At 36.0% G+C, this 8,339-nt stretch overlaps 1 long non-coding RNA gene across 1 annotated transcript; it reads left to right on the forward strand.

The window, feature by feature from the left end:
* The first annotated feature begins 511 nt into the window (after window positions 1–511).
* Window positions 512–5,883, forward strand: LOC136806655 (uncharacterized). The gene is made up of 3 exons (XR_010846586.1): window positions 512–525; window positions 4,787–4,872; window positions 5,664–5,883. It is a non-coding gene; the product is annotated as an uncharacterized lncRNA (long non-coding RNA).
* Window positions 5,884–8,339: the final 2,456 nt, after the last annotated feature.

Raw genomic sequence — 8,339 nt, forward strand, 5'->3', positions numbered from 1 at the left:
CCAAACATCGGATAATGATCCGCCAATTTGCCGGCAATAGTCCGCTCACTCATAGAATTAAGCCGGCAATTTATCGGTTCATAAAATCGAGCAATTTTTTCTTTCTTAAACCTATAGGCGGGAACTTTCCGGTTACCAGCCGTGACGTCTATTTTTAGAAGGGTGTTTGATACCGGTAATTTGCCGACAATTTGCCGGCCTTATGGATGCCGCTAGTCGAATAAAAACATTCTAACATTACGTAATCAATATATGGTATATCACGCAACGAAAGTTGCTTGGAAATTCTTATAATTCCGGCTGTTCTGTGAAGTATTTTTGTTATACACGAGGCTTCTCTCGGATCAGAACCTTTCTTTACCACTTCAACTGGAGAGAAGAAACATGTCAAATCAACAAAATTGTGAACAGAAAGGAAAAACTTAAACTTCTTGAACACACACCTTCCACAACTTTGCTCAGAGCTTTCTTGACAGCGAATCTATCAATTTTCTGCTGAACTTGAGGGAAGAAGAATCAAAGGAGGTATGTAGTTTGACTTGGACCTCCACACAGGAAAATTTGTAATCTTCCCCTTACTGTATTTTTTTATGTGATTGGGTGGGCTTAGACAGCTTAACAATGAGATAATTTTATGAAAGTATAGATTTTTTGTTGCTTGAATATATACTGTAAATACAAAACATAAAGCAATTTTTCAGGTCTTGATTAAACAACTGGAGCTTTTTGCTCCCTTAGAAAAGAGTGGAATATCCGATGCATTTTGCAAAAGTACATGGGTTTTTACCGTACCGACCACCACTGGAAAAGAAAAATTCAAAAATGCACGTCGTCCAACTGAAATGGCCCAATATCAGTGCAAATGTTTTTTCAGGCCTTAAATAGTTTTATTTTGAGGATATCATAATGGTACAATGGGCCAATCCAGAAAATTTTTGTCACCCCTATTGGATGACGTACATCTTTTTTGAAATCATAGTACTTAATTTTTGTTCTTTTCAGGCACGTCAGCCTCAAATTCTCTTAGACGAGCAAGATATTTTGATTGTTCATTTCCATTCAAATATACACTGACAATACAGTTGAAGCTCTCAAATTCAATGTTTTACTCTTCTATAAGTTTCCCTTCATGAATTAAATTCAAATCACTTTCAAACTTAAGAAATTCACAAAATTTAATTAGCCTTGCACAGTTTTTCCAGCTTTGTCTCCTGAAATCTCGAAAACCCTTTAGAAATTGAAAGAAAATATGTAGTCCAAGTAAAGAAGGCATTATCTCGTGAAAGTAAGTTAACAAATATTCTTAAATTCTGAAATACTGTAACACATTCTTGGGAAATTAATGACAATTATAAATCTCAGATTTCTGTATCTTGGTTGAAATTCTATTAGTTTTCAAGCAGAAACTTTAAAAATTATAAACCTAAAATATCTTTGATTTCAAAAATGATAATTCGTAAAATCTATGGAAGGAATATTTTTGAAAAAACATTGCAAAACAAGTCTTTTAACAAAATGAGAAAAAAATAATAATTACACATTTTTTATATAAGGAACACGTTTATAAGGAAGTCGAGGCTGAATAAGGAATTGTTAAGAATTCTCAGGCTGAGAATAAAAAAACAAGTTTTAAGGAATCCAATTTTTGCGAATCCAAACTTAGCAGCTTTATAAATAAGGAACTCGATAAGGAACTTTGAGGCTGAAATTCTCTGTAAAAATAAGGAACTCCAGGCTCAGAGCAAAGTTAAGGTTCCTCATAAAAAAACGTGTAGCTTAGTATGATAATTTACTTAATCATATCCAATCGTAAAGTGTGAAATAATATTTCAACTGTTTTCTCAAAATTTTATCAACAGTGTGCTTCATATTTTGAACAATACAAATTAAATACCTTTAAGCCTTTAGGGGACTCGTTTTTTGTGTGTTTTTTAGCTTAGCAACAAATCAAAAATGAACTAAACTATTACAAGAAAATATAGTGGACCCATTATTTTGACCGCTGGGCCCAAGCGAAATCAAAAATTTTTATATATCATATATATAAGGGTCCCCTTTCTTTTACAGCTGGGACATAGCTGAACCAATGTTTTATATATAAACTTTTACTAGAAAATATAGTGGACCCATTATTTTGACCGCTGGGCCCAAGCGGAACCGTAGAAATCGGATCAAAAGATAAAAAACCACTGACAAAATCTTAAAGGCACTAGTAGGTAAGATTTCAGTCTTAAACATTTACGCGCTTTTTTATAAGAATATCTTTAGTGAGAATATCAAATAAAACATGACCCAATTTAGCAGATTTGAATAACAAGGTTTTGAATTTAAACTTTGAAGCAGAAATATAATGTTAGCTCCTAATGTGTACTCGACAGTCCCAAACTCTTAAATTATTTCTCATGTTTGTATAAAAGTCATCTTAAAAAAATAAGAATACGCTAAGATTTTCGCACTAAATTTTGCCAATTTCTAAGAATACTTAACCCTCATCCAAAGTACACTATTCTTATAAAAAAAGCGTGTATGTAAAATTCAAAAACCGTATTTTCCAAATATTTGTCAAAACTTAGTCAAGGAAACAAGATTTTATTCCAGTATGAAGACTAACTTAAATTAATGGCAAATCTTAATTTCTATTTTAGTTAAAATTGAAAAAAATAAAGTGAAATTAAGACTTTGCAATCAAGTCTGATGTTTATTTATCTGTTTTCTATAAGCCTTCAACTTGGCACCAACTTCTTTTTTCAACAACGATCTCATGTCTTTGTGAAGCCCAAACTGATGCAAAACAATATCAAAAATGATTTTAATCTTCTGTTCATTAAACTTTTTATACCCCTGGACCCCGTCAATGTTTGATCGCATAACCACGTCATGGTCATTATTGACTTTTTACCCATTTCAATGGCTGCTTTGAACTTTTAGTCACTAATACTACACATTTGGTTTTGGGTGATCATTTGAGATGGGTGGTGGTGAGGCGGTTGGATGTTGTGGTAGTTTGATTGAGGCGGTTGGATGTTGTGGTTGTTGGATTGAGGCGGTTGGTGGTTGTGGTTGTTGGATTGAGGCGGTTGGAGGTTGTGGTTGTTGGATTGAGACAGTTGGAGGTTGTGATTGTTGGATTGGGACGGTTGGAGGTTGTGGTTGTTCGATTGAGGCAGTTGGAGGTTGTGGTTGTTCGATTGAGGCAGTTGGAGGTTGTGGTTGTTGGATTGAGGCGGTTGGAGGTTGTGGTTGTTGGATTGAGGCGGTTGGAGGTTGTGGTTGTTGGATTGAGGCGGTTGGAGGTTGTGGTTGTTGGATTGAGACAGTTGGAGGTTGTGGTTGTTGGATTGAGACGGTTGGAGGTTGTGGTTGTTGGATTGAGGCGGTTCGATGTTGTGGTTGACGGATTGTTGGCGCTGAGGTGGTTGCTCGTCCTGTGTCTCCAGTTCTGGAATGTCAAAGAATGCCTCAGGGTCTTCCACAATATCGAGATAGGTACGTCGATTGTTACCTGCTGCCACGAACGCAACCATGTCATTGTTAGTAGCTACTAAATTTTCCAGCCTACTTAAACGATCATTCATTTCTCGCATTTCTGTCTGCACAAATTTGTCTAGATTGTCAATTTTATTAATAAGAACGCTCAAATTTTTTTGACTAATTGGTGTCGAAATTAAATTGAAATCAATAGAACCTGCACTTGAAGCAATGATGTGTTGTGGCAATTTCTGCTCTGGTGTTTTCAAAGAGTTAATAATAATTGAAGCTGAAGCATTGTCAGATGGCCCTTTGAGAGATGGCTTCTTTATGACAGATGGCATTGGAGATGATTTTTTTATGACAGATGACATTGGAGATGATTTTTTTGGTTCAGGAGATGGCTTGGGAGATGATTTTTTTGGTTCGGGAGATGACATTGGAGATGTTTTTTTGGTTCGGGAGATGACTTTGGAGATTGTTTTTTATGTTTGAGGGATGGTGATGGTGATGGTGATGGTGATGGTGATATGTTAATATGTTTTGAAGATGGTGATGCCAATGGTGATGGTGATGGCGATGGCGATGGCAATGGTTTTTTAGGTGATGGTTTCTTGGGTTCTTGAGATGATGTCGATTGTGATCTTTTGGGTTCTGGAGATGACGTAGGTGAATTCTTTCTGGATTGTGATGACTGAAGTGGAGGGTATGATGGTTTGGTCCTTGGCCTTTTTAAAAAGTTCTTCGCCTCATTTTGCTCGTCTTTGGCTCTTCCTTATTCTATTGAAAATTTTTCCACCAAAAACGAATTGTAGCTTTTCATCCTCTCGTTCTGTTTATCATTGAATTTCTGGATAACAGCTTGCTCCTCAGGGCCGATTTCTCGAGGCTAAAAAAAAGGTTTTATTTTGTTTAGAATTTCATCTGATAATTATAAATTAATTACTTAAAAGAAGAAAATTTGGCCGAAAGAAAATTGCGGGATTTAGCCAAAATCCACCCAATAAAGTTCCCACCAAAATTAATCTTTTCCTTCGTCCGTCAAATTATATTCTGCCAAATTTAATTTATTTTGCGCGTTCCCTAAATTCGTACTTTTTCAAGCCCAAAAACAGGTTTTTTTGCTTATTCAATAACACTTTTGGCCTAAAATATTCAGCTATGAGCCGAATCAAATTCCCGTCCAAAATTTCTTCCTTTAAGGTATTAGAAAATAAAGCTCAGTCTGTTAAAAGCCTAGTGATGATAGGAATGAGAAGGGAGCATTAAGGTGACTATTATGAACATAGAAACCAAATTATTGAAATTATTTTTTCAGGTTTGGACCGAGTTCCACAAATATTCATGCTGAGAAGTTCACTCAATCATTGACAGAAGCCACATCAAATGCATCAAAATACTGCGGTTAGAATTATTATTATTATTTTTATTACTTCCTCTGGTCCACTTTTGTCATTAATCCAATCCTTTGCTTTGGCTGAGCGTTGTTTTTGAGCAGGCGTTTGCTTTGATAGCTTTTTTGCTTTCGGCTTGGTTTCTTGCTTTTTCGGCTTGGGTTCTTGCTTTCTCGGCTTGGTATCTTGCTTTTTGCATTTTGTCGTCTTGGCTTCCTGTATAGTAAAAACATTGTAACTAATATAAAGTACACGCTGAGACAAGGAAGTATTTTTAGGAAGTCTTCACAATGAAAAATGACTACACCACGTGATAAAGCTCTTCAAACTGAGCAAAAATTGTATTGGATAAAACAGGGGAGGGGTACAGACGCAGGGTACTAACCCATAGGTACTAACTTGATTTTTTACTAAAATTTTGATTAGTACCACCCACCCATATTTAGTACCAGGTACTACTTCATTTTTGCTGTTATTTTAACAGGGACACCACACTTAAAATCTTAAATTTTACCGATTAGATTGTTAGTTTTTCAGACTGAAAATTGACAGATAATTTAAGCAAACTATCAATGATGGAGTCAGAAGCTTTTGTCCTTTGATTTTCATCACACATACGAAGTTTTTTGCCATTTTCTCTGCACCCACTAATGCTATGTTAAAAAGATGGAAAGATTTTCCCAAGGATAATAATTTAAAGGATATAAGATTGTTTTCAATTTTGAACATGAAATGAGAAGTTTTAGGGGCCTTGTAATGGCCTACTAACCCAGTTAAATGATTTAAAAAATTATGTTTTAGATTCACATGAGGCCTTGTATCAAAAGAGGGTATCAGCAAAAGTTTAGCATCGTCATCGCGGTGGTTTGGTACGCGACCCGGAAGAGGTACAGCATTTGCGAGCTCAAAGTTCTCGACAAAATTGACTGCCATTTCTCTTGACAAAGAGTTCCGTATAGTGTACATGGAATACTATCACCTGTTTTGGATTTTTGACGCACATAACTCGGAAACAAGTTGGTAAACGATCGAAAATGCAAATTCAAAGTTATCGCGCTTGGTTCCACTGGTTACAACAAATCACTCTCAAAGGATTGTTAAAAAGAACTAGAATTTTTATTTCAAATAAATTTAACTGTTGAGTTTGAAGCTCCAAGATCCGGAAAGTTCAATAATTCTGCTCTTCTAGGCTTTAAACTCGATATATACCTGTGTATCGTCAGATTTTTCTTCATCATCGTGAATATCATATTCGTCGAGTTCAACTTCAGTATCTAGAAATAGAACAGAGAACGATATGTTCTTGGCTTAGTCATTAGACGGTTTTCTTTTTTTTGGAATGAAAAATATAAGCCCTGAGGTTTGAAATTTAGAAAAACCTGTTTAGTTTTTTTCCAGACTCAGAAATGAAATGAAAAAATAGACCTCGAAAGTTCTGTTTTATTCCTCTGTTCTATCCAATTCCCTTAACAAATTCTTTACGCAAGGTTCGAAATGATCCAGGAAAGGCTCATCGAATTACTTCTCATTATAAGCTAGGAGAAGTTGCATAGAATAGAAGAATATTTTGTTCATTTTCGCACGATTGGTGAAAAAAAACTAGTAGTAGTAGCGATCTTTAATTTTAGCAGTTTAAGTTAAACGTATTAAATCTTTCTGTTCTTTATTGCACTGTTGTAACAAATTCTATACGCATGGTTCGAAATGATCCAGGAACGGCTCATCGAATTACTTCTCATCCTAAGTTAAAACAGTTTAGAACAGAGGAATAACTTGATCATTTACGCACGGTCCGAGATGGGAACTCGAATTACTTCTCGTGATCAAGGTAGGATATAGGATTGAGGTCTTACCTGCCATTTTTAAAACACGTCCAACCGGCCTTTTAGCTCCATCTTTACAATGGCCAAGTTTGCCGAATTCCAGCCAATCCACACTTTTTGTCAACACCACACTAATAGAATTATCGCATTCAAAATGCATCAAAGCAAATTTTGGTGCTAAAGGCTTTCTTGACATAACGAAAGAATAAGATGTAGATTAATAAATAAGGTTAGATTTCTTATTTCTCAGCTTCTGTTCCGTAAAGTTTTGTGAATAACCGGGAGAGAGATTGACTATACTCTCGCTCTTTTATAGGGTTCTGTTTTAAGTTTAGGACAAGCTGGAGTTTTTACAAGCTCTTATTTGATTTGGTTGGTCGTTTAGATGTAATAAAAGAATCTTATTACTTGTTCTAAAGAACGCGTCATCTGTATCACTTTAAATGACCAATTAGTGAAGTATCTTGTAAAAACTCCAAGGCATCTCTTACGTTTGATCTCACGTTCGAATTTGATTGATTTATAAATCGAATGTTCTACATTTCATAATTCATGGTCACGTGCAAGTCCGCAACAGACAGAACGTTCGAATTGTATAGTAGGGTAGTTACTTTTACGTTCGAAAAAATTTATATATTATATAAGAATTTTTTGACTACGTACTATTACGTCCGAAAATATATTTTTCAATGTAGACTGCCTTGTGTGTTTTCTTTCACGTCCGAAAATTCACACCCTATAAATAGCTTGGGATCGCTATTTCAAATTTGATTTGTTATAATCTCTGCGTGTAATCATGGCCGAAAAACGCATGTTAGATTTTGAGGAGGAAGAATTAATAGACAATTTTTTTCGTGATGGTTGTAGTTGTAAATTAGGTGTTGATCGAAAGCGTTGTGTTGAAAGCTTCTCTAAAGAAGACATTCGTAAATTAAGGAACAGTATGTTGGAATTGGATGAAAGTGAAGGAGATATGATGTTAATGGGTTTCCTTCTATCCCAAAAATCGAAAACGGGTGATAGTATTCAATATTCACTATACGGTACTCGTATTTGCCGGAAATTTTTCATGTTTTGCTATGACATTTCTAAAACTCTTTTGACGTCAATGTCTAAACATTTTCACGAGAATGGCCCAGTTTCGCGTGTACATGGCAACACCAAACGACGTCCACACAATGCTTTTAGTTTCGAGAAATGGCCGTCAATTTTATCGAAAACTTTGCGCTTGCAAATGCTGTACCTCTTCCGGGTCGCGTACCAAACCACCGCGATGACGATGCTAAACTTTTGCTAATACCCTCGTTTGAAACGAAAGAAAGCGTGCACAACCAATACAAGGCCTTGTGTGAGGGGAATGGCTTCGAATTTATGTGGTTTAGTTCTTTTTGCGAGTTGTGGAAATCCCAATTACAAAATATAATTATTACCAAGCCCATGGGAGACCTTTGTTGGGTATGCCAGCAAGGGAATGAACGACTATTGAGGTCACAATATGACAGTGACGACGACGAAGCTGACGAAATAGACGAAGCGCACAGGCGGCATATTGAGGAGTCTGTTCGAGAGGCACGGTATTACAAAGCCCAAGTTGAACGCGCTAAAGAACAGGCTGTAGGTTTAACGGACGCGTTTTCTCAAAAAGCACCATGCT

This window comes from Clytia hemisphaerica, unplaced genomic scaffold, assembly GCF_902728285.1.
Source record: "Clytia hemisphaerica strain Z4C2 unplaced genomic scaffold, Clytia hemisphaerica genome assembly, whole genome shotgun sequence".
Taxonomy (NCBI): Eukaryota; Metazoa; Cnidaria; class Hydrozoa; order Leptothecata; family Clytiidae; genus Clytia; species Clytia hemisphaerica.